Source organism: Rana temporaria, chromosome 7 (assembly GCF_905171775.1).
Source record: "Rana temporaria chromosome 7, aRanTem1.1, whole genome shotgun sequence".
Taxonomy (NCBI): domain Eukaryota; kingdom Metazoa; phylum Chordata; class Amphibia; order Anura; family Ranidae; genus Rana; species Rana temporaria.
Window position 1 is genome coordinate 59,671,208 of NC_053495.1, and position 24,652 is coordinate 59,695,859.

A 24,652-nucleotide genomic window follows, 5' to 3' on the forward strand; every position below is an offset into this window, starting at 1 on the left:
ACTCGCATCCTGCAGGCAGCCATCCTGTCAGCCTGGAGCAAGAGGCCTCAGGCCTTAGAAATTCCTTGGCCACTCTCACCAAGAGTGCGGCAAAGTCTAGCTTGGTGGTTAAACCCTCAGAATCTCCTGAAGGGAAAGACTTTCAGTCCTGTGACCTGGAAGATAGTAACCACAGACGCCAGCCTCAGGGCTTGGACGTCCAAACTACAAGGGTTCCCGGTGAAAATACAATCGGACAATGCCACGGCGGTGGCATATATATAAATCACCAAGGGGGAACCAAGAGTCAAGCCGCTCAGAAAGAAGTGAGCTTGATTTTCTTGTGGGCAGAAGCCCATGTGCCCTGCATATCGGCTATATTCATTCCCGGAGTCGACAATCTACAGGCGGACTTCTTAAGTCGCCAGACTCTGTTGCCGGGGGAATGGTCTCTGCATCCACAGGTCTTTCAGACACTCTGCCAGAAATGGGGAGTGCCGGACGTGGATATCATGGCATCGAGACTGAACAAGAAGCTAGACAGGTTCATGTCCCGCACAAGGGATCCCAGGGCCTGCGGAACCGATGCGTTAGTTTGCCCTTGGCATCAGTTCAAACTTCTTTATGCATTTTCCCCGCTCCAGTTACTACCCCGCCTGCTGCGCAGGATCAGGGTGGAGCACATACCAGTCTTCCTGGTAGCTCCAGCATGGCCCAGAAGGGCATGGTATTCACTAATCCTAAGGATGGTAGTGGGAGACCCTTGGACTCTTCCTCTACGGCCAGTACTGCTATCGCAAGGTCCGATCCTCCACCCTGCCTTACGGCATCTAAATTTGACGGCCTGGAAGCTGAATCCCTGATTCTCAGGGGTAGAGGTCTGTCTCAGAAAGTAATCTCTACCCTAATCAGAGCCAGGAAACCGGTCTCTAGGGTGATTTATTACAGGGTCTGGAAGGCCTATGTAGGCTGGTGTGAGTCCAAGCTATGGCTTTCTCGCAAGTTTACCATCGATAGAGTATTAAGTTTTCTCCAGCTAGGAGTGGATAAAGGACTGGCATTGAGCACAATCAAAGGACAGATTTCAGCTTTGTCAGTGTGGTTTCAGCGGCCGCTGGCCACCCACTCGCTAGTTAAGACCTTCCTTCAAGGGGTCTTACGTATTAATCCTCCAGTTAAATCCCCGCTTTGCCCGTGGGATTTAAATCTGTCAAGTTTACAGAAACAACCGTTTGAGCCGTTGGCTGAAATTCCTTTGGTTTTACTGACAAGGAAGTTAGTATTTTTGGTCGCCATAGTTTCCGCCAGAAGAGTATCGGAACTGGCAGCCTTATCCTGTAAGGAACCATATCTTATTTTTCATAAGGACAGGGTCGTTCTCCGCCCTCATCCTTCCTTCCTACCGAAGGTTATATCCAGTTTTCATCTAAACCAGGATTTGGTATTACCATCCTTCTTTCCTAAACCTACTTCCAGAAAGGAAGGGTTGCTGCATACCTTGGATATTGTCAGGGCCATGAAGGCCTATCTTAAAGCTACAGAGAAGATCCGGAAAACAGATGTGTTGTTCATTTTACCGGATGGGCCCAAGAAGGGGCAGGCAACTGCAAAATCCACCATCTCGAGGTGGATTAAACAGTTAATCACTCAGGCCTACGGCTTGAAGGGGTTGCCTCCTCCGTTATCATTAAAGGCTCATTCTACTAGGGCCATGGGCGCCTCCTGGGCAGCACACCACCAGATCTCTATGGCTCAAGTTTGCAAGGCGGCAACCTGGTCTTCTGTCCACACGTTTACAAGGTTCTACCAGTTGGACGTAAGAAGGAATACTGATGCAGCCTTTGGGCAGGCAGTGCTGCGGGCTGCAGTTTGAAACCCTCGGATTCCGGGGGCTCCCTTTTGAGTAAAATTTAAAATTTAAATTTATTTTTCTCAACTAACTTGGATTTATTATGATTTGAGTATATCTCTAAATTAAATCCTTTTGTCTTGGGAAGATGTCTCCCTCCCCTCATTGTAAGCATTGCTTTGGGACATCCCACTAGTAATGAATATGCCGCTCTGTGTCCCGTGATGTACGAGAAAGAAAAAGGGATTTTTAATACAGCTTACCTGTAAAATCCTTTTCTTGGAGTACATCACGGGACACAGAGCTCCCACCCCTCTTATGGGGACCATTTTGGGAGGCATACTGCTTGCTACAAAACTGAGGTACTCCTCCTATGGGAGGGGGTTATATAGGGAGGGGCACTTCCTGTTTGAGATTGCCAGTGTCCATCACCTGAAGGTACTCCATATAACCCACTAGTAATGAATATGCCGCTCTGTGTCCCGTGATGTACTCCAAGAAAAGGATTTTACAGGTAAGCTGTATTAAAAATCCCTTTTTTGTCACTAGTTTAATCACAGCGCAGACTCCTCTCACTATTGCATTTATCTTTTGTCCTTCATTGGAAAGACTCTTTTTTGTCTGCTGCAGTACCCCACTCACAGCCCTTCCCTTTCCCTCTCCACTTGCCACTCTCCCATCCTCATTATCCACTATAGCGCAGGAGTTCCACCTAGTACAATATTTGGACAGTGATTGGACGTTGGGTTTAAAAGGAGAGGGAGAAGGAAGGGCCCTATTACATGGGGCGGATCAGTAATGATCCGCCTCCGTGTGTCCGTAAGCTCAGCGGGGATCGCTCCGTATATCCCTGCCGAGCCGTCGGCTGACAGGGCGGTCCCCGCACACTGTGCAGGGACCGCTCTGTCTTTTCTCCGCTCTCCCCTATAGGGGGGGTTTGGATGAACACTGACTGTGTGTCCGTGTTCATCCGATCTGATGACGGTAGAAAAAAAAGGGATTTTTAATACAGCTTACCTGTAAAATCCTTTTCTTGGAGTACATCACGGGACACAGAGCGGCATATTCATTACTATGTGGGTTATATGGAGTACCTTCAGGTGATGGACACTGGCAATCTCAAACAGGAAGTGCCCCTCCCTATATAACCCCCTCCCATAGGAGGAGTACCCCAGTTTTGTAGCAAGCAGTATGCCTCCCAAAATGGTCCCCATAAGAGGGGTGGGAGCTCTGTGTCCCGTGATGTACTCCAAGAAAAGGATTTTACAGGTAAGCTGTATTAAAAATCCCTTTTTCTTTCTCGTACATCACGGGACACAGAGCGGCATATTCATTACTATGTGGGATGTCCCAAAGCAATGCTTACAATGAGGGGAGGGAGAACATCTTCCCAAGACAAAAGGATTTAATTTAGAGATATACTCAAATCATAATAAATCCAACTTAGTTGAGAAAAATAATTTTTAAATTTAACTCAAAAGGGAGCCCCCGGAATCCGAGGGTCTCAAACTGCAGCCTGCAGCACTGCCTGCCCAAAGGCTGTATCAGTATTCCTTCTTACGTCCAACTGGTAGAATTTTGTAAACGTGTGGACAGAAGACCAGGTTGCCGCCTTGCAAACTTGAGCCATAGAGATCTGGTGGTGTGCTGCCCAGGAGGCACCCATGGCCCTAGTAGAATGAGCCTTTAATGATAACGGAGGAGGCAACCCTTTCAAGCCGTAGGCCTGAGTGATTAACTGTTTAATCCATCTCGAGATGGTGGATTTTGCAGCTGCCTGCCCCTTCTTGGGCCCATCCGGTAAAATGAACAACACATCTGTTTTCCGGATCTTCTCTGTAGCTTTAAGATAGGCCTTCATGGCCCTGACAATATCCAAGGTATGCAGCAACCCTTCCTTTCTGGAAGTAGGCTTAGGAAAGAAGGATGGCAATACCAAATCCTGGTTTAGATGAAAACTGGATATAACCTTTGGTAGGAAGGAAGGATGAGGGCGGAGAACGACCTTGTCCTTATGTAAAATAAGATATGGTTCCTTACAGGATAAGGCTGCCAGTTCCGATACTCTTCTGGCGGAAACCATGGCGACCAAAAATACTAACTTCCTTGTCAGTAAAACCAAAGGAATTTCAGCCAACGGCTCAAAAGGTTGTTTCTGTAAACTTGACAGAACAAGATTTAAATCCCACGGACAAAGCGGGGATTTAACTGGAGGATTAATACGTAAGACCCCTTGAATGAAGGTCTTAACTAGCGAGTGGGTGGCCAGCGGCCGCTGAAACCATACTGACAAAGCTGAAATCTGTCCTTTGATTGTGCTTAATGCCAGTCCTTTATCCACTCCTAGCTGGAGAAAACTTAATACTCTATCGATGGTAAACTTGCGAGAAAGCCATCGCTTGGACTCACACCAGCCTACATAGGCCTTCCAGACCCTGTAATAAATCACCCTAGAGACCGGTTTCCTGGCTCTGATTAGGGTAGAGATTACTTTCCGAGACAGACCTCTACCCCTGAGAATCAGGGATTCAGCTTCCAGGCCGTCAAATTTAGATGCCGTAAGGCAGGGTGGAGGATCGGACCCTGCGATAGCAGGTCTGGCCGTAGAGGAAGAGTCCAAGGGTCTCCCACTACCATCTTTAGGATTAGTGAATACCATGCCCTTCTGGGCCATGCTGGAGCTACCAGGATGACTGGTATGTGCTCCACCCTGATCCTGCGCAGCAGGCGGGGTAGTAACTGGAGCAGGGGAAATGCATAAAGAAGTTTGAACTGATGCCAAGGGCAAACTAATGCATCGGTTCCGCAGGCTCTGGGATCCCTTGTGCGGGACATGAACCTGTCTAGCTTCTAGTTTAGTCTCGATGCCATGATATCCACGTCCGGCACTCCCCATTTCTGGCAGAGTGTCTGAAAGACCTGTGGATGCAGAGACCACTCCCCCGGCAACAGAGTCTGGCGACTTAAGAAGTCCGCCTGTAGGTTGTCCACTCCGGGAATGAATATAGCCGATATGCAGGGCACATGGGCTTCTGCCCACAAGAAAATCAAGCTCACTTCTCTCTGAGCAGCTTGACTCTTGGTTCCCCCTTGGCGATTTATGTATGCCACCGCCGTGGCATTGTCCGATTGTATTCTCACCGGGAACCCCTGCAGTTTGGACGTCCAAGCCCTGAGGGCTAGTCGAGCAGCTCTGAGCTCCAAGATATTGATGGGCAACTGCTTCTCTGCCGCTGCCCAAGTGCCCTGGCGCGTGCAACCATCCAAAATTGCTCCCCAGCCGATCAGGCTGGCGTCTGTGGTTACTATCTTCCAGGTCACAGGACTGAACGTCTTTCCCTTCAGGAGATTCTGAGGGATTAACCACCAAGATAGACTTTGCCGGACTCTTGGTGAGAGTGGCAAAGGAATCTCCAAGGCCTGAGGCCTCTTGCTCCATGCTGACAGGATGGCTGCCTGCAGGATGCGAGTGTGGCTCTGAGCGTACGGTACCGCCTCGAATGTGGCCACCATCTTGCCTAGTAGCCGCATACATAGGCGAACAGTTGGCTTTCTCTTGCTCAGCACTATTTGTATTAGCTCTTTGATGGCCTTGACCTTTAATAGAGGTAGGAACACCTTCTGTTGTTCTGTATCCAATCTCATGCCGAGATATTCCAGCTGCCTTGTGGGCCGAAATGCTGATTTGTCTCGATTTAGGACCCAGCCGAACCTCTCGAGGTACTGAACCGTGAGGGCGACTGCTCGTTCCAGGCCAGGAGACGAGTGGTCTACGACCAAGAGGTCGTCCAGGTAAGCTAGGACCGTGACCCCTTGGGTCCTTAGATTGGCTAGGATTGGGGCTAGGACCTTCGTGAATACCCGGGGGGCCGTAGCCAACCCGAAGGGGAGCGCCACAAATTGGAAATGACGCTGAGCCACCGAGAAGCGTAGAAATACCTGATGTGGCTGAAAAATTGGCACATGAAGGTAAGCATCCTTTATGTCTATGGACGCCATGAAGTCGTCCTTCTGGAGCACGGCGACAGCAGACCGAATAGTTTCCATCCGGAATGAGCGGACCTTTAGGTACGCATTTACTCCCTTTAAGTCCAAAATTGGCCTGACATCGCCGTTGGGCTTTGGGATGATAAACAGGTTGGAGTAGAACCCCAATCCCTGTTCCTGGACTGGTACTTCTACTATCACCTTCTGGCACAGCAGATGATTCAATGCCGCCATCAACGCGGCTCCCTTCACCGGGTCGCCTGGTACTCTTGACTCCTGGTAATGAGGAGGATGGAATTTTGAAAATTCTAGTTTGTAGCCCGTGGCCACGGAAGACCGTACCCAGCAGTCGGGAATGCTGGCCTCCCAAACTTCTGCAAAGAGACGTAGCCTTCCCCCCACCATCGTGGGTGGGGGCGCCCCTTCATAAGGCCGACTTGGGGGCTGGCTTCGCAGGCTTGCGGTACCACTGCTTCTTGCCCCCAGTGGCTTGGCCTTGTGGCTTATTGTTAAAGCCTGATCTTGCAGGAGGCCGTCGATACTGTCTGGTATTAGAGGGCCCCTGTCCCGGGGAGGGCTGGCGCTTAAACGCGGGCCCTCTGGCTTTCTTCTTGACTGGCAAGAGAGTGCTTTTGCCGCTTGATATAGTCTGAATATATCTATCCAGATCTTCTCCGAAGAGTCGTCCTCCCTGGAAGGGAAACCCTACCAGGAGTTTTTTGCATGGGGGCTCAGCCTCCCAACTCTTCAACCATAAGAGCCTTCTCATATGGATTAGAAATAAGGATAACTGTGATGCCTGCTGGATGGAGTCCTTGATAGCATCCACCGTAAAGCGTATAGCCCTCGGTATATCCGAAAATTCCTCTGCCTGCTGGGCAGGGATAAGTTTAAGCATTTGCTTAGTCTTATCTGATAATGCTTGGGTAATTCCAATAGCAGCCACAGCGGGCTGAACTATCGCCCCTGCTGAAGTAAAGGAGGCTTTCAGTAATGTTTCCAAGCGTTTATCAACCGGATCCTTAAACACCTGTACGTTTTCCACCGGACAAGTTAAAGATTTGTTCACATAGGAGATGGCTGCGTCCACCGCCGGGGGCGCCCACCTTTTGGAGAATTTCTCCTCCATAGGATATAAAACAGAGAATTTTTTAGGTGGTAAAAAGACTCTATCTGGCTTAATCCAATCCTGAAACATGACCTCCTCGAGTAGAGGATGGATCGGGAAAACTGCGTTGCTTTGAGGCGTTCTTAATGAGCCTAAAGCTGAAACCGCCGATACTTGAGGTTCTGGTATGGGTAACTTAAATGCCTCATGGACCATGTCCGTTAAGGCCTGAACCCACAAACTTTCCCCTTGGGAGGCTGAACCAGACCCCTCAGTATCCAGATCCTCGATCTCTGAACCACCCTGGTCCAAAGCGTCAAGTCTATCCAATTCCCCTAGGGAAAGGATCTCTGTGTCTGAGGCTTCTTGCTCGGGTGACGGAGACCTAGTCCGCTTTCTACCCGATATAGCCTTAGCTATCCTTTTTGCCATTCTTTTCTCTAGTTCACCTAAAGAAACAGCAAGAACCCTCTCAGTGACAAAGCCGGGGTTGGACTGACCTGGATCAGCCCCAGCACCAGATCCCCCAGGTCCCATCAAGGCGTGCCCTGATATGTCCTGTGGGGAGAGCAGCGGCATAGCCATGTCTGAGCCCTCGGATTTTGCGGGGGAATCCCCACCCTTTGTACCCTCTGACCCAGAAGGCATGGTACAATACCGAGGTACACCTGCTATCACCCAGCCACAGACGTAGCTAAGGGGATCTGTCGGTTTGGGAACGATAGAGACTAACGCCCAAACTGAGAAGGGAGATCAGCAGTTCTTTCCCTTCTTCTCTTTTTCTTTTTTTTTTTTTTTTTTTTTTTTTGAAGAGGAAAAAGAAACCACTCTGTCTCCCACTAAGTATTGCCAATAGCCATCTGCTGAAAAAAGGAAAAGAAAACCTATCTGTAGGCTTGACAGTCCTTAGAAAAGACTGCAATTCTTCCTTTCGCCACCGGGTGTCCTCGGCGTGCTCCGCTCTGTGTCTTCCTCTCCTCTAGCTCAGGATGACATTTTTTTGTGATTCGCCTCCCATAGGGACGCGCCCCCTACCACAGAAACGGCGCGAAAATCGTTCATATCTCGGGCACGCGCGCCCGTCGGCGGGGGCCATCACACATGGAGGAGGACGGAGCAGCGCAGGCACCCAGGCAGGTAAGCCCTTTAGGTAGGTCACAGACCTCCTTTTAGCATGGGAAAAAGGCTCCCCTCTTACAGAGATCCCACACCTAGCGCCAGCAGCCCAGCTAAGCAACACTTACCAGGGAGGTCACATTTTACTGGGGAAAAAAGATTGAATCATCCCGTCTCTGTCATAGACATAGTGATTCCTTGCCAATGCAGAGCATACCCAGGCCTGTCCCCCTGTGCACCCCCCGTAGGGAACCTGCTAAGAACCAAGTTCCGCAAGCTCCCCCAATACTTACCTGCTCCATGCCGCAGGACTTTTGCACAGCAAGAGGTCCAATCTTCCCCCATCTCCGTGGGTAGCGTCTAGACCTTCAGGCCCTGGGTTCCTATGAAGGAGCCACTGTCCTGGGCCCATATAGCACCCTGGCAACAGAAACATTAGGCCCCCAAAGGTTTCTAAGTTCTGGGCCCAGGGTCCAGCTCTCTGAACAGAAAGCATTATGGGCTACACCCCAATGGTTTGGGGTCCGGTTGCTGACCACTTTAGCACTGAGGCCTTTGGACAGAACCGGTTAGCCCACCTTAATCCCAAGGATGTGGAGGTAAGCTAAACCATGACCAACACCTAAGACACTGGCGAAAAAACTGAGGTACTATAGGGAGGGGCACTTCCTGTTTGAGATTGCCAGTGTCCATCACCTGAAGGTACTCCATATAACCCACATAGTGATGAATGAATATGCCGCTCTGTGTCCCGTGATGTACGAGAAAGAAATAGGACATTCTTCCGTCTGCAAAATCGGATGTTTGCGGAGGCAGGCGATTACGGGTGTCAGCGGATTATCCGCTGACACCCACAGTCACATAGGGACCAATGTATGCCCCTTTTTCATCCGCAAACGGATGGATGAAAAAGCAGACATACGGTCCACACGTCTGAAAGGGCCCTTAAGCGCGAAGGGTACCGCAGTGTTATGATAAAGAGGTCATGGAGAAAGGAGAGTTTGTTGTTACAGACAGAGCGGGCATTTCAAAGGGCCCAAAAGAAAGGGAGTCTGGCCTTAGGAAAAAGAGAAATGGAAACTAGATTGTGTACATTGCGGCTGCAACCAGAGGGTGCAGGGTAATGGATGTGAAATGGTGGAGGCCCAGGGTTTGGGCATATATCTCCAGAGGTTAGGAAAAGCAGAAGTGTGAGGGAGGTAATATGGGAGTGAGATTTGTATGTGTAGAAAAGAAGTAAACACCTATTTTCAGGCTGTCCGGTCATGTTATTCCCTGTTTGAGCCAGTGGTGTATGCAGGGGAGAGGAGGGAGCACCAACAACAGATGGGACATAGGAAATCGACCACTCCAGGCTTTACCAGTCATTGATGAGCACGCTCTCCTCTCCCCTGCAGCCACCGCTGGCTCACACAGGAAGATCATGTAACCAGGCAAGTCTGCGAGTCAAATTACCCCGGGCGCCGACAACCCACGCTACACCACTGGTGTGAGCGCATGCGCGGCGGCCGGTTGGTCTGCAAGTGAACATCTCCCGATCTCCCTCTCCTCCTCAGTCCCTCTAGCAGCGACAGCCGTTTGTAAGCGGAGTGCATGCGCGGTCCTCCTGGCATTGCTGTCAGTGTCCGAGGTTACAGAGTGCTAGATTTTTCTTTTATCCAGCGGGCTGCAACCTGAGAGCTGGGTCAGGTAGGAAGGAGAGAGCATAGATGTCAGAGTTTTTTTTTTTTTTTGGGAGGGGGGGGGGGGGGCGGTGAGGTCAGAACCCAGGAGGAGGGATGAAATCAGTTGTTGCACACTGTGCATAGCACACTCCTGAACCCTGCGCTCCCTACGCAGCACACTCCTGAACTCTGCGCTCCCTACGCAGCACACTCCTGAACCCTGCGCTCCCTACGCAGCACACTCCTGAACCCCTCGCTCCCTACGCAGCACACTCCTGAACCCTGCGCTCCCTACGCAGCGTAAGAAAACTTTATTGGAGACTGCTCAGACTGAACACTTCGGTGGAGTGCAGGTACAACTGACCCTTTGAGGGCAACCAAACTGCTGATGTGGCCCCCGATGAATTTGAGTTAGACACCCCTGTTTTAGAGAGAACGATAAAAAAAAAAAAAAAAAAAAAAAAAAAAAAAGTTGTCACTTTAAAGTACATCCAAACCCAATCACTAAAATCTTGTGAGATCTTTTAAATGTCAATATATTTAAAAAAAAATAATGTTTTAACCACTTGAGCACCAGGCCATCGTCAAATGACGGCTTCACGGTGACTCTGAATATTCAACAGGACGTCTTTTGACGTCCTGTATTCCTCCGGCCACTGGGGGGCGCGCGAGCGCGCGTCCCCGAGATGCCGATGCGCGTGCCTGGTGGTCGCGATGTCCGCCAGGTACCCGCGATCGGTAACGACAGAGCAGTGTATCGTGGAGCTCTGTGTGTAAACACAGAGCTCCACGTCCTGTCAGGGGACAGAGGAGACCGATCTGTGTCCCTTGTACATAGGGACATAGATCGGTCACCTCCCCCAGTCACCCCCCTTCCCCCACAGTTAGAACACAATACAGGTATACATATTAACCCCTCCCTCACCCCCTAGTGTTAACCCCTTGAATGCCAGTCACATGTGTACAGTAATTAGTGCATATTTGTCGCATTAATCGCTGTTTTTAAAATGTAAATGGCGCCAAAAACGTGTCAAAAGTGTCCGATGTGTTCGCCGCAATGTCACGGTGACAGTAAAAAAATTGCAAATCGACGCCAATACTAGTAAAAAAATTTATAAAATAAAAATGCCATAAATCTATCACCTATTTTGTAAACGCTATAACTTTTGCGCAAACCAATCAATATATGATCATTGCGATTTTTTTTACCAAAAATATGTAGAAGAATACGTATCGGCCTAAACTGAGGGAAAAAAAAGTTTTTTTTTTTAAATTGTGATATTTATTAAATAAAAAATATTGTGTTTTTTTTTTAAATTGTCACTCTTCTTTTGTTTATAGCGCAAAAAATAAAAACCGCAGAGGTGATCAAATACCACCAAAAGAAAGCTCTATTTGTGGGAACAAAGTGATAAAAAGATTGTTTGGGTACAGTGTAGCACGACCGCGCAATTGTCATTCAAAGTGCGACAGTGCTGAAAGCTGAAAATTGGCTTGGGCAGGAAGGTGCGTAAGTGCCCGGTATGGAAGTGGTTAAACACTGTAGCTTCCATTAATATTTTACCTGGTAATTTTTTCATGCATGTCCTTGTTCAGAAACTTCCTGTTTATGGGGTGATAACAAATTGCTCTGTGTGTTTTGTCACTCACATGTGCTTCCAGTAAAGACAAAAAGCAGGCATGTTCTGTCAATGTCACCACCAGGAAGTCCACCCTGAGCAAGGACATGCAGTGGTTACTGGGGCACATGCAAGCAGACAGGAAGAGGTTGTAAGAAATCAGAACTACCGAGATAAAAAAAAAAAAAAAAAGAAGAAAATATGGCAATGGGGTTCATGGTACTTGGTACTTTAACAAAATCAATGTCATCCAGCTACTTATCAAATGAATCTGTGAAACCCCTTTGATATAAAATTTAAAAGGAAGATTACTACTAGTTATATTGCCCAAAAGTTATTTACTACCAAACAATGATTAACTTTCTGACATCGTTATTCTAGCTTTAAGGTGCACATTCGCCTAAAGAATTTACTATCCCAGTCAGTAAAAACCTTATATAAAAGGTTTAACAATGTAACGCAATTTCAAAAACGACTTATATTCTCAAACTACCTAGTGATCCTGGTTCTTTGCTCATGAACTTCTTGTTTTATGATGACAACATACTGTTTAATTCTCCCTATTGTGCTCATGTATGGTCACCCTGTCACATGTGTTTCCATATAGTCAGAAAGAGGCTGCAGGAGATCAGGATGAAAAAAAAAAAAAAAGTATTTTATTTTAATGGTGACTAAACTAAATAGCATTCATTTAGGATTTATGACTACTGAATGTAATTTAGTAATCTGACGTTACCTTGCAAAAGCCGGCAATTCTAGCCATATTCAGGGGGGCATGTCCTGGCTATGGAGAAGAGCGGTTGCTGCAGAGCCAAGCTCTGTACCACCCAGGCTTTCTCCCATCTTTACCAGCTCTTGATACAAGGCTACTCATTTATGCCTGCATCGGGCAGGCAGCAGAAATCCTCTTCAGACCTCCATCAGCAAGATCTGACAGACTACTTTATTCTACACATGCTATCCCAAGACATCCCTAAACTTGCCAACAAGGCACCAGCCAAAACGCCCATCAAGTTGTCTCAATGTAAAGAGAGACAGCACAGACCAAGGATAAAGCTGCCACTTCTGGGCTCAGTCTTTCCTATACTAGCACATAGACGGCTCCATCCTCCCCTGAGTATACCAATCTCTCTCAACCGACTGCAGCAGCATCTGTAACGGCGGATCATGAACTCTGGTCCTTACTCTGCGCTACCCACTATGGATGATCTTGGGTCTTGGGCAGTAGAGATCAAAGAGGCTCCAAGATCCAAAGTTGATTCTCTCAAAAAGCAAACGTGCCCTCACCTCATTATGTCAGAAGGTGAAGAATGGGGAGAACTGCTCCCACCAAAATAATATCTGCCTGAGGGGCATCCCAGAGGCTACTCCCAGATAGGAGCTATGGGTGACTGCTGTAACACCAATTTCCTTTAAAAAGTTCTGGATAAACCACCAACCGATCCACTGGAACTGGACAGAGTGCACCAAGTGACAGGACCTGGAGTGAAAACCAAAGCCTGCCTGAGAGATGTACTGTGCCATGTGCACTTTGACTCAATAAAGGAGGACATAATTCAGCGAGCATGGCGGGCAGGACCTATTGATTTTGATGGAGTGCACATACCACTTCTTCTAGACCTCTCCAGGCTCATTTTTTCTTTCAATGTGCAAAACAGCGAGACACCTTCTTGATCTTATCTGCAGCTCCGGAGTGACCTACAATTTCTGAGAAACTTCCTTCATTACTTTTCAGACCAGCTCATGGCTCTCTAAGTTCCTGGAAGTGGACCCTATCGTCATACCAAATTGGATGGACCAGCCAGAAGAGAGAAATGACCATCCAAACTTACCTGCTCTCCCACAGTGCCAGAGAAGGTCTGGGTCTTGGAAACAGAGAGCGACCTCCACCGCTCACCTAACTTGGTTGGCAATGAACTCCGATTCACTTTTCCATTAGAGTGGCCCACTCATTCTGTCCTCATACCTCCTTTTTTTGTAAGTCCCGGGGCTCTCCTGCCACATCAGTGGGGTCCAACTGACTTCTTCTCAATGCTACAGCTCTCTCCCTGCTTGCCCCATCTTTCCACAAAGTAAACATCTGTTATATATCTGTTTGGGAGTCTGGCGCACAGATACGACGGCGCACATTTGCACTTACGTCGGCGTAACTTGTTATACGCCGGCGTAAGTGCTTTGTGAATCTGGGCCTAGAACTCCAGGCAGATACAGAGATAGATAGATCTATCTCTCTAAATGCATTTTTACATGTAATTAGTGCAAGAACCAGAATCTGACCTGATCCTAAAACCCCTGTGTGCCCCTACTAGGGAATGGCTACAAAAATCCCCCCCCTGATGACCCATAGTGCCATATGTAGTGTAGAGTATCCCAAGGCCTCTTGGGATTAGTGACGTCAGTCACTGTCAAGAAACCCATAAAAAAAAAAAAAGTAATTGAGGAAAAATAAATAAAATGTACAATTGTGAAAAAAGAGGAGGGTAGGAGTGCAATAAGGGAAATTGGGTGGGGAGTATGAAGGTCCACTTTAAGTTAACGTAAACCCATTTTTTTTTTTAACATTATGAATAGAGTAAGCAAGGATTAAAACTTCTGTTAAAAGTTGATATTGCTGTATGTGTACCCTCTAGGTAGAATTAACCCTCTATCTGCCATGATGCCCATTATTTAAAAGACAAATAAATGATTAAAGTGTAGTAAACTCTCTTCTGAAAAATTCCACCAACAGGCTTTTTTATAACATAAGAGATCCTCGAGGGCGCATTTTTTACCTTCTTATGGAGACTTTACTTCCTCTTTAAAAATCACAAACAATTGTGTGATGGGGACATCTGTTCCGTGGGAACAAACTAAAAGGGAGGTCCCCTCATTTTGTAGAGATTTCCTCTTACTTCCAAATGCATCTGTACAATAGGAAGTACAGAGAAATATCCCAGTCAATATACCAGTCAAGCATGGTGGTGGGAGTGTCATGGTCTGGGGCTGAATGAGTGCCGACGGCACTGGGGAGCTACAATTCATTGAGGGAACCATGAATGCCAACATGTACTGCGACATACCGAGGCCTGATTCACACCTATGCATTTGTAGTGCTTTTTGCATTTTACAGATTTGCACTGCGGTCCATTTAACATTGTTTCCTATGGAACACGTTCTGTTGTGCAAATCTGCAAAATGAAAAAGCACAAAAAAAATGCCATAGGTGTGAATCCAGCCTAAAGCAGAGCATGATCCCCTCCCTTCAGTGACTGGGCCGCAGGGCAGTATTCCAACATGATAATGACCCCAAACACACCTCCAAGACGACCACTGCCTTGCTAAAGAAGCTGAGGGGAAAGGTGACAGACTGGCCAAGCATGTCTCCAGACCTAAACCCTATTGAGCATCTGCGGAGCATCCTGAAAACAGAAGGTGGGAGGAGCTGAAGGTCTACAACATCCACCAGCTCCGTGATGTCGTCATGGAGGAGTGAAAGAGGATTCCAGTGGCAACCTGTGAAGCTCTGGTGAACTCCATGCCTAAGTGGGTTAAGGTAGTGCTGGAAAATAATGGTGGCCACACAAAATATTGACACTTTGGGCCCAATTTGGACATTTTCACTTAGGGGTGTACTCACTTTTCTTGCCAGTGGTTTAGACATTAATGGCTGTGTGTCAAGTTTTTTTTGAGAAGACAGCAAATTTACACTGTTATAGAAGCTGTACACTCACTACTTTACATTGTAGCAAAGTGTAATTTCTTCAGTGTTGTCACATGAAAAGATATATTAAAATATTGACAAAAATGTGAGGGTGTACTCACTTTTGTGAGATACTGTACATATGATAAAAAAAAAAAAATATGGACACACAAATCTGTGTGTGTCGTCCTTGCACAGGGGCCATGCTAATTTTCTCTGCATCGTTCCAATTGTAGAATATGTCCTGCTGAAGAAAGGACTTTAGATTTAATTTTAATTAGAAAAATATCTGGTGATGCTGCCGGAATTTAGTTCTTCATGCCTAGGCATGACAACACTATTCCTATGGTAGTTATTGATTCAGTCTACATGAAGCATCATCATCAGACTCTACACGATCCAAGATGGAACTGAAAATACTCAAACAAGCACTGTACAAGCAAGCATGTGCACTGTGGGTAAACATGCATGTTTGTTCTTACAATTGCAGAGAGAATATCCTCTGTTGACACTCCCATCACTAGCCAATCTTAGAGACAAACAGTGACAAGCCAGGAAAAATCCACTCTGGATTACAGAATGGGAAAAAAGTAATTCTGGATCAAGGGTGCCCTTTCACTAGCATGATGATCAGCACTGTGCTGCCAGTAAGCCTTACCACACCACTGGTTACCCCTTTAATGAACGAAGGTTAATACAAGTCATATCACATATGCGTTTGTGGTCCACTGATGGGCAGACTTGCGCCAACAGATGATATGCCCTGCAATAATATATGTTCATCATAAAGATAAACAGGGGTGGGCGTGTTCACACAGTGGGCATAAATCGGTGTTTTTTTGCCATCTGTATCCCGTTGCGAAGATTTCCCTTTACTTCCTGTCCCGTAGCCAAAACAGGAAGTGAGAGGAAATCCCTCCGAAGTGAGGGAATCCGGGGTATCATCAGGGTCACCAAAACTAGTGTCCCCGTTGGAAGATTTCCCCTCTATTCCTGTTCTCATGTCAACCCCAAATTTTGGATTTTCTTTTACTTTCGATAATGGGACAAATAGAGAGGGTAAATATCCTTAATGGGAGCACAGACAGCAGTAAAATGGACAGGGGGTTCTAAATTCCTCTCCAATCCATCCAAAACTGAGGAGAGAAAACTGTGGAAGGATACAATACTTCTGAGTTATTATCGCTGTCTGTGTCCCCATTGGTTAGATTTATCCGAAGGTAAAGTAAACTTCACATTTTGTGGACAGTGTGCTACAGGGACAGGAAGCAAAAAAAAAATCTCTCCATTAGAGAAATGGACAAACATTTTTGGGAAGTATTTTTTATTGAAGTCTGTATCTTCCTGTCCCTGTGATGCCCGCTATCTATATTTCTTGGTGTCATAGGGACAGAAAGAATAGAGTTCCCAATAATATAGAATCATGCATTATTATGTCATTTAAGACAAATAAAGGCGCCCAGAGGCGATTAAATTCGCATGTGCTGCGCTATATAAGTTTTCATTCATTCATTCAATATAATGCCTTTCAGTATGACTGAGTATTCTACTATTTACTACACTCTTGTCTTTCAGGGAAGTTATCCAGCTGGCCATGACACAAAGGTCAGATAACGCAAGTAAAGATCTCTAAATTAGGCTGCTCACATTTCCAGCTTCCTTCTTAATAATTTAAAGATCTCAATAGCTCTGACACATTCATCAAAACCCCTTTTTAAAATAAGAGGGCTTGCAGAAGACAGATCACTGTAGTCTGAATAAAGTAAACATTTACCCATCGGTTGGCTTAGGCTAGAGGGGCTAGAGATGTGAAATGTGAGAGGTTTTGATGGAATTGGTGAACCTATAGCGAGTCTAGACACAGTCATACAACTAGTAGTTTTAGAATAAGTGAGCAGCAATGGGAAAATGTAGTTTCTCTCATTACAGATTTACTTTAAATCCTATGAAAATAAGGGATGGAATAGGAACGGCTAGCAACAACCCTCTATGACCTTCCACAACAATGTGAACATCCGGGTCGCTGACAAATCAAATAACAGAATATGACTGATAAGTTCTGGAAACCTACGACTTTGCATTCAGGCATGACATACTGTATGCAGTACACCCATATGCTAAGCACAGGCCCACACTCCTAACAAACAAACTATTATTACATCAATGTAACAGAGGTTACAAAGCTGCAACGTAGTGTTTGCAGATCTACACCCAGCTAGTACACAGAGATCACACCACTGTACAAAGAAAATAAATGTCAATGCTCAGATTTAGTTTTAAAAGTGACTCTGTCATAACAGAAGTACAGGGACTGCACTGCTAGCCTCCTTTTGGGAATGGTGCTTGGCCGTTTCTGACTTAACCACATGCAGACCGCCCCACACACATATGGTGCGGCAGGGCAGCCGCTCTGTGCCAGATCACGTACCTAGTATGCGATCTTGTGGTGGTAGGTTAAAGGAGTACCCAAAATCCGATTATAAGCAAAATGCAGGTTAACAAGTTGTTGTTTTATTGAACATTGCAAAACATGATAAAGACAACGTGTTTGGGGGGAAGACTACCCCTTCTTCAGGACTATCAGAGACAAAATATAAAGACATACAGAAACACACACAATATATATATCTCATGATGTACATATCTAAAATAGGAAAGTTAAAAGATGGGGGGGGGGTGACAGTATAATAATGTTGTATCTGAAATCCATTCAAAAGATACATCATTCCTTCCCAATCTTCCCTCCCCTCCCTTTTTCACTTTCCCTTTCTCTCCCCCACCCCCTACATCAGGGATATGCAATTAGCGGACCTCCAGATGTTGCAAAACTACAAATCCCATCATGCCTCTGCCTCTGGGTGTCATGCTCGTGGCTGTCAGAGCCTTGCTATGCCTCATGGGATTTGTAGTTCTGCAACAGCTGGAGGTCCGCTAATTGCATATCCCTGCCCTACATCATACTGTAATTTCTCCTTCAGGCTAGAAAGACAGAGATCGAAAAATAAAAATAAACGGTCTCTGCCTTTGCAGCCACGTCCCCAGCATTATTTACTTCTGCTGGCCTGAACGTGACATCATAATGTCGCGCCAGGGCCTCCGAGGGTCGTAGAGATAACTCTATGCTCAAATTCCGGTGGCGACCGATTCAGTCTCTGGCACACGGATCGCACGAGCGAGCCGGCAGAAGCACCGGATGGGGGAGGGACGTTTCAGTTTTCCAATTTAGGCTCAAACAGGAGGAGATGAGATGCCCTTTATCTCCAATTATTTTCATTCTTACTTTAGAACCTATCCTTAGGAGAATTCGAAATAACCCTGATATTAAGGGTGTCAATATCAATAACAAAATATATAAACTGGCCGCATACGCAGATGACATCTTGCTATTTTTGACAGACCCCGTCAATACTATACCTAATCTATTGAAGGATTTTGATGTTTTCTCTAAAATTTCCAACTTGAAGATTAATTTTAATAAGTCCAGAGCTTTAAATATCACTCTAAAAAATGACATAATATCTCAATGTAAACGTAACTTTCCATTTAAGTGGGAAGAGCATTCATTAACCTATTTAGGCATACGAATTCCTCTTCACTTAAAAAACTTATACTCATCCAACTTCTTACCAATTCTTAAATCCATTCAAGAAGACCTCCTAAAGTGGGACAGGGACTTTTTCTCCTGGTTTGGAAGGGTAGCCATTATCAGAATAAATGTCCTCCCTAGGTTGCTCTATCTCTTGCAAACCATCCCAATTAAGCTGCCAGCTTCCTTCTTTAATTTGTATAAAAAAAATTGTGCTTAAAATTTGTATGGGACTCTAAGCAACCTAGGATTAAGTGGGATACGCTGGTTAACCCCAAACTGTTGGGTGGGGTAGGATTACCAGATATACAGAAGTATTATTGGTCTTGTCACTTATCACGCATCATTGACTGGAACATTCATAGTAAGACAAAAGATTGGGTTGATTTGGAGGGGCTATCATCTAAAATTCCTTTACGTCACCTTCCTTGGACTGACCCCCGTAAAGTACCCCGTGAAAATAGTACGCACCCCCTTACGGGTCCCTCGCTAAGTATCTTTAGATCACTTTGTACTAAATTTAACATTTTGTCTTCCCCGGGTCCGATGACGCCTATCCCTGTGATCCCTAATCTTTTTCCTGACTCCTCTAACCTCCATCTCGTTCATCCTGCTTTATCCCCTTCACTAAGAGCGGAACTCTTTCATTGATGGTAAAATGTTATCTTACGATACCTTTGTCTTACATTTTCGGAATTCAATAATTCTAGGATGGACTATGAAATTATACTAAACTCTATTTTGAACTTAAATCCTCCTCATCTATGGATTAGACGCAAGACCCCCTTTGAAAAAATGTGTTAATTATGCCCCCCAAAGACATATTATTTCAAAAACGTACTCGCTGTTGTTTTCTGATGTAGATCTTAAGAAGGATGAAAGGATCCTACATTGGGAGAGAGATCTTGATTTACATCTCTCTACCAGTGATTGGCGTCATATTTTCTCTCACATTCATAAGGGTTCTATGAATGTTCTTACTCAAGAAAATAATTATAAACTTTTTTCCAAATGGTATAGGACGCCCTATGTCATCCATAAATTCAGCCCTACCACTTCACCTGCCTGCTGGCGCTGCAAATCCTCTTTGGGTACTCTCTTACATATTTGGTGGGACTGCCCCATTATACAACCCTTTTGGAAAGAGGTTCACCGCATTATCCCTCTCATCACTTCTTATTCTCCGAAATTCACAGCTGCCCAATTCCTACTGCACCACATTTACAAAAATACGATAACGATACAATTGATTAATGCAGCCAAACTTTGTATCCCGAGGCACTGGAAGGACACTTCCCCTCCTAGCGTTTCGGAATCGTTAAGAAGAATTGAACGGATTGTGGAAATAGAGGATTTGATTTGTCAATCTTTGGACTCCCCCACTAGATTTCATGATAAGTGGAGTTGTTGGACTCGCTTTACTGAATCTGCAGAGTTTCTGGATCTGTCTCGCCATTCATCTCCTACTTGAAATCGTTCTTATTTCATACGCGACCTTTGTTTGCAGTGTGACCCCCCCCCCTTCCCTTTTTATGGTTTCTTTTTTCCCCCCCCTTTCTTTTACTGGTCTTATTGAATTTCATGTAGAGAGATATAATACTCTATCTGCTATCTGATCTTATTTTAACTATCTAACAGGTAGCATTTATTGTAAGTGATTTATACCGTATATGTTTTAATATCTTATGCTATTTCATGGACAGTGATGATTCACTTCATTTCCTCTGTTCCTTGTTTTGATATATTTACACATATGTCTTGCTTTGTAATATGATTTATTCTGAAATACCAATAAATTCTTTGAAAAAAAAAAAAAAAAAAAAAAGTTTAGGTGCAGATTTTGTGACCAAGTCATAAGCCTCCAGGCCCTATAGGACAAATCAAGGCAGAGGATCTGGCAGGCATCCTACAGATTCTGTGGAGGTATCAGCTTTAAAGCCCACAGTCTTAAAAATCATAGGGAAAGAATCGCACATTCTAGGCTTCTGAGGTGCCTGCTTCTGGGTTAGATTTCAATTGAGAGAGCCAAAATGGAAGATTCCTGGCCACATGCCTATATCTTCAAATGCGAGATGCACCTTTTTAGACACTTTGCAAAAGGGTGCAGTTGTCTTTTTGTTCCATAAGCATTGTAGAGCCGTTCAATCTTGATGCAAAGAATGGCTCTTTTGATTAGGATCCATTTTCTAATGAAGTTTAGGATTTCTTTTACTGGAGATCCTAATACATGTGATCATGCAAAAGAAACTGAACTTTTTCTTCTTCCTGAATAGAATAAATTGCATTTAGCAAATTCTCCACACCTACAGGGTCAATTTCAGCTTGGAGGGTCTGGAAGCATCATCTTTTACCAATTCCTTCTAGGCAGGGAGATCCGCCTGGGAAATAGCATGGTTGCTGTGCAAACTCTCTAGGTCTACCTTAAAGTGGAGTTCCGCCCACCCCTTCAAAAATTAAAAGCCAGCAGCTACACATACTGCAGCTGCTGACTTTTATTATTATTAGGACACTTACCTGTCCTGAACTCTAGCGATGTCGGCACTGTAGCTTATGTTTCCATCAGCTGTTGGGGGGTGCTGCTGCCGCCGCCATTGTCATTAAGGGAACCCGGCAGTGAAGCATTGCAGCCTCACAGTCGAGTCCCTACTGCGCATGTGCATAGCGTGGCTGCGCTCTCTTACTAGACCGGCGGTGGGGGAAGAGGAGGGAGTCAGACTTCTGACGTACCTCACCCTGGCGAGGTCCAGCGGAAGTGGGGACAGGTTACCTGTCAAAAACAGGTACCTGCTCCCCCCCCCCCCCCCGAAAGATGACGAATGTGGCACCGGAGGGGGCTAGGAGACAAATGAGCAAAAGTTCCACTTTTGGGTGGAACTCCGCTTTAAGAGGAGCATCCCTAACTGCAGATACAGAGGTAACAGGAGACAGGCACTGATTAAGGTAGTGCAGGGGGATTAAGGCCAGTGAACTGAGATCTAAAAGACTGGAAAGATAAGTCTTCTTTCACAGCCGATATCAAGTTACAACAATAGGCAAACAAACAACTTTCCAATTCTGTGAACATAGCACATTTCTGTTTAGAAGCAGAACCTCTGTTTCTTGGGAGCTTTGCCTTGGTTCAGGTAACTAAACTAAGAAATGCCAAGCATCAAAAGTGCCACACAGCAACACTGCAAGCAAAATAATTTCACAGTGCCCAAAAAAATACACATAGGAAGGTCCAACACCAAGGTACCCCTTGTGCACCAGATAGGCCCTGTCAGCAGAGGAGAAAAAGACACATTACCCGTGCAGAGCTGATGCTGGTGGCACCTGTCTCCATCTGAGCCATGGTAAACCTGCTGCATTTTAGAAAATAGTGCCCTTAAATCAAAAGGACACTGGAGGACACCTTCTATCCCCCTTCATTCACTGCTTTGGAGCGCAAGCCCCATCATCTGGTCACAACCCAAGGAGGAAAGTGTTTTTCCTTCCAAAACAATGTGTGCACCACCTACCCTAGTGCAGTCAGGAATGTAAGTCTGGGGCCGCCACTACTAATCAAGGAGGAGACAGCAGTAAAGGAGTGCGCTTGTAGAGGGGTCAGCCTTACCCGTACAGAGGAGGGGTTTGGAGGATAGGAAGAAGACATCAGAAAGAGAGGGCTCTGACAAACTCTAGCCTGGAAAGGGTGATACAAAGCTTGGCAGCATGAGAGAGGCAGAATCTCCACCATACTTTCCAAAATGTGACTTCTCCGGAAGAAGGGAACATGAGAACTGAGGAAGATGTCAGAAGGACCTACTTTTAGCTTTTGACTTTTCAACGTGTTTTCTGTTGCAGTGTAAGGAGCCTCCATCTCCTCCCACCAGGACAGGAAATGCAATTGGAGAATAATTAATAAATGGCAGGGGTACTAGCTATTCACTACACTATAGAAAGCAACCGGATTTTACTTTAATTTAGGTAATTTTCAGTATTTGAGCTATAGGTTACGTCAGGATTTTTTTTTATATATAAAGCAATGCTTCTACAACACCAACTGCCCAGCAACAATTTACGACCTTGTATTATACTAGCCAGTTGCTGGAAAGCCAATTTGTATGTTGGCTTCCTATATGTAATAAGAGAGGTCATTAGAAAGCCAAATTATGTCAGCCCCCCAAGTGGTCTCCATATTAAAACAGAATAAAGTAGGAAGTCCAAAAGCCACAGAGTAAAAGTAGCAAAAAGCCTCGAGAGTAAAGTATGGAAGAGAGAAATTAAAAAGGCGGATGGGAATTATAAACACAAGAATCAGTATTTGGATTATGTTGGCCTTTTAAAAAAAAAAAGTTTTTTTTTTTTGGAAAGCTAAAAATCATTATGCAGCAAATATAGTGGGATTTGTTTACATACAGTGAATAAGAGCCACATATTGGAAAAAGCCGCCCCCCCCTCCCCCCCATGGGATTACACTAAGTAGTATGCCTTTGCCTGGGGGAAATGATACGCACAGCTGTGCACAACCATGTACACATACCCAGACAATAGTCATGGGAAAACTACTTGCTGGAACATGCAATATGCAAACAAGGCTTCCTACATGCAACAGTATCAACTAGATTTGATATAAGATGTCCCCTAAATATCTTAGGACTTTAGTGCTTAAAAAAAATAAATTAAAAAAAACACACACACACACACACTGAATCTAAACTATGTCCTGTTAATTGGACACTAAACTTTTTTTTACAACAATCTTTCTAAGATAAAAGATATCAAGTATACCATGGCTGTTTTTTTTTTGTTTTTTTCCCTTCTTCTTCTTCACAGTCTTTTTAGCAAAGTTTTTAAACTACTTTTGTCCTGTGCACGCTACCTATCCCCCACTGATGTGCCTCACTGTTACTAGATTAGATTGAGCAGTGCTGGTATTTCTGTTCACATGCACCACTGTGTGTGCCACAAGTCCCATAGAGCTAAATGTGTAGTCAATCTCGAGGACAAAGTAGAGGGTGGCATTGAGAATGTAGCCAATCTAGAACAGGAAGTCTGAGAACAGCAGAAAAAAGCTTGCATTTGAAAGATAAAAAAAAAAAAAAAAAAAAAGAGAGAGATAGAAAGTACATATTAGTTACTGTTATTCATAATGTATTTATTTTATTAAAAAAAAAAAAAAATTGGATTTAGTGTCACTTTAACCACATCAGCCCTGGACCATTTGGCCGGTTAAAGACCAGGCCACTTTTTGCGAATCGGCACTGCGTCGCTTTAAGGCCCCTTTCACATGTGCGGACCCCGTATGTCCGCTTTTTCATCCATCCGTTTGCGGATGAAAACGCGACATACATTGGTCCCTATGTGATTGCGGGTGTCAGCGGATAAACATCCGCTGACACCCGTAATCACCTGCCTCTGCAAAGATCCGATTTTGCGGACGGAAGAAAATCCTATTTTTTTCTTGCTATAATAAATATCTCCAAAAAATATATAAAAAAATTAGGGCTGTGGAAATTAACTATTAATTCATCGATTAATCTTAAATTTTTTTGATCGATCAAAATTCTTTAGATTGGTACTCGCCTCTCCGCCGACTTCAGGGAGTTCCGTCGGAGATCTGGTGACATCACGGATACCGGCGGGGCTTGCCATGTCCATCTGAAGGGCTCCTTTGCTGTGCCTTCATATCTGCATGCCGGCGGGACCTTACTATCTGCCACACGCAAGGGCTGTTACACTTCATTCTATCGATCTGGGATTCTACAGCCATCCACTGGGAGTTGTGATAGTTCCCTTCACGGGACATCTACATGCCGACGGACTGATGTTAACCTCTCCTCATCTGGATTCAGCAGTGGCATCGTTGTACACATTTTTATACCAGTATCATACTTAGCTACATGTTTTTATGACTGCTTTTGCTACCGTTTGGTATTACTCGCATCATTTTTACAGTTTATGTAGCTACATCGATTTTATCTCCAGTGCAATATTTATTTTGTTACCTACTTGAAGAATATACAAGTTTTAATGCTATTCCCATCGAGCGCTGCCTTTGTGTGTTTTTTGTATCCTGCTATCCATTTTTCCATGGGTTGGTAGCT

At 45.2% G+C, this 24,652-nt stretch overlaps 1 protein-coding gene and 1 non-coding gene across 4 annotated transcripts in view; both read right to left on the bottom strand.

The window, feature by feature from the left end:
* LOC120945342 (store-operated calcium entry regulator STIMATE-like) overlaps positions 1–24,652 on the bottom strand; it is a 101,951-nt gene that overhangs the window by 70,359 nt on the left and 6,940 nt on the right. The gene's annotated exons all lie outside the window — the stretch shown is intronic.
* Positions 15,155–15,261, bottom strand: LOC120946344. The gene has a single exon (XR_005750679.1). It is a non-coding gene; the product is annotated as a U6 spliceosomal RNA (small nuclear RNA).